We start from the raw sequence: 2,616 nt of genomic DNA on the forward strand, positions 1-2,616 counted from the left end.
GAGCGGCGCTGGCCTTGCTCTCCGACGCCCCACGGCCTGGGAGGAGAAGGGGGCCGCTCCGCGCCGGCCGGCCGCCGGGTCCCGGGAGCAGCGGAGCTGGCGCCACTGCCAGTTTCTCTCCTTCAAGCTCGGGCAGCCCTGGGGGACACTCAGGCCGGGAGAGGGGACAGCCCGGCTCGAGGGCCGCAGAGGGGCAGGCGCGGGATCCGGACACGAAGCGGCGACGCCGACTCCCCCCAGCCGGATCGAGGCGACGTAGGGCCTCGGCGGGGCGGGAGCCGTGTGCCGCCGCGTCCCGGAGCGCGCTCTTCCGCAAAGAAATAAAACCTTTAAAGGGGGCCCGGCCTCCCCGACTCCCATCTGGGCCGGTTCGAAGGGGGGAGGAATCTCGTCCCGGAGATGGGGGAACGGAGCCAAGGGGGGCACCGCGGCAGGGGGGACGGACGCACGGGCGGAATCCTGAGCTCCGATGGAGGGAAGAGAGCAGAGAAGAATGGAGAGAAAGAGACGGAGAGGAGGAGACCGACTAAAGCAGAGAATCTGCGAGAAAGGAAACGCGCAGCCGGGTCCCCGGAGGCACCGCCGCGGTCGTGCGGGCTGGCCTTCACCAGGTCCCCCTCCAGGGGGTTGGCGAGACCCCAGGGAGACCCGCAATTCGGGGCTGGAGCGCCCGCACCCCAGAGCCCCCCAGCATGCACCTTGCCGGCTCTCGCGTCGGGTGGGGCCCTCACACCCCCAGGATCCAAGAGCTCACCCTCTCTCCAGGGGATGGGGAGCGCGCTTCGGACTGGTCTGCCTCTAGGGATGGAGCTCCAAGCACGTGAGCCCCTCTCCATCTGCCCTCCAGGGATGTCCGGCCCGGCCTTAGCCAACCCACCCCACTTCAGTCCGAGTCTTGGCGCTGCGGACCCAGGGACGCCGAGAGCGTCCAGGAGGTGCCGAGAAACCGAAGACACGAACCCAGGACCAGAGGGGCGGCCGCCGAGTTCAGTCTCCCAAACCCGCAGTGGGGTCGGACCTGGGCTGCACAAGCAGTGGGAGATCGCGGTCCGCGTGGGTGACGCCGGCCGCGAGATCCGGGAGGCGGCGCCAACGATCCTGCAGCCCGGATCCGTCCTCCGCGGCTCTCAGAGGCCTCCCGAGCGGAGGTGATCGCGGGCGCTGGCGCTCAGGTCGGGGACCCAGAGGACCGCCCGGACCAGTGGGGGAGGGATGGAGGCAGGGACAGATACGTGGAGAAAGAGGGAAGTTTAAGACTGAAACATGTCTGCAGAGACCGAATTGACGGGCTTTAATGCGCACTGCGAAGGAAGCAAGGAGCGGGGGTGGGAAGCAAGCAGGATGTAAACCGAACCTAGGTCAGACTGCGATCCGATGAAAATAAACCTGTAACGAAAACGGCCCCCGGCAGAGAATCAGCCGCTAGGGATACACACCCCTGACGTTTCTGGGCAGTCACTTTCTGAGGAAGCCTTAAAATGAAGCCCCATGTGCCCAGCCCCCACTCAACAATGATCAAATCCCGGCCAATCCAATTTCATCTGTGCTTCTCCCTTTCATTTTTACTATTTAATTAATTAGTTTATTTTTGTTGAGATACTTTCGAACAAACGCAGACATCACATCATTTCAGCGGTAAATACATAAGTGCATCTTTAACTTTTAAAAATTAAAAGATAAGAACTCTTAAAAATTAACAATACAGCTATAAGTTGACTTCTCCCGTGGCGGAGCACAGGCTCCGGACGCACAGGCTTAGCGGCTCCGGACTCACAGGCTCAGAGGTCATGGCTCACGGGCCCAGCCGCTCCGCGGCACGTGGGATCTTCCCGGACCGGGGCACGAACCCGCGTCCCCTGCATCGGCAGGCGGACTCTCAACCACTGCGCCACCAGGGAAGCCCAGAAGCAGTTGACTTTTGATGCTGGAAATGCAAAGTATTTCTGTTTTGACTTTACTGCAATTTCCAGATAAGCAATCATAAGCATTCTTACTTTTATAATAAAACAAACAAACAGACTAAAACCGAGGCCGACAGCTGCAGTAGCTGGCACAGGCCAGGCGGTCAGCTGTCGTTTGCTCTCCAGGTGGTGAAGCCGGAGGCTGCCCCGTGCTTCTTGATCTTTATCTTTGCACCTTTGTCCCAAGTGTCCATCCGAGTTCCAGATTCAGAGCTCGGTGCTATCAGAACAGGGTGGCCCCCTTCCCAGTCTACCCATGAGGGAGTGTCCCTCTCCACGAGAGGGCAGCGGGTTTTGTACCCAGTCGTGTGGTGAGCCGCCTTGGGGACCCACCTTGGATCACCGGGTTCAGGCTCTGCTCCTAGCTAATGGATGCAGGAGGCATGCGCACTGAGGGCGGCCAAAGGAAAAGATCCAGGTGATTCTGACGGGTGGGAAGGGAGGGCAAACACTGCCTGAGTGTGCAGGCTATCAGGGAGGGGTGACTCCACGATAGGGCCCTGACCTCCATAGCACCAGGTGGAGGAAGTGGGGAGTCACGGCCTCGGTGGCCGAGTGACTTCACGGAGTCCCTGCCCCAGAGTCTCTGCCCCTCGGTCCCCAGTTTACCTTGCTGAGAACTGCCAGGTGAAGCCAGAAGGCTTTGAAGGATGCT

The sequence above is a fragment of the Neophocaena asiaeorientalis genome, unplaced genomic scaffold (genome assembly GCF_003031525.2).
Source record: "Neophocaena asiaeorientalis asiaeorientalis breed wild unplaced genomic scaffold, Neophocaena_asiaeorientalis_V1.1 scaffold65, whole genome shotgun sequence".
Lineage (NCBI taxonomy): Eukaryota > Metazoa > Chordata > Mammalia > Artiodactyla > Phocoenidae > Neophocaena > Neophocaena asiaeorientalis.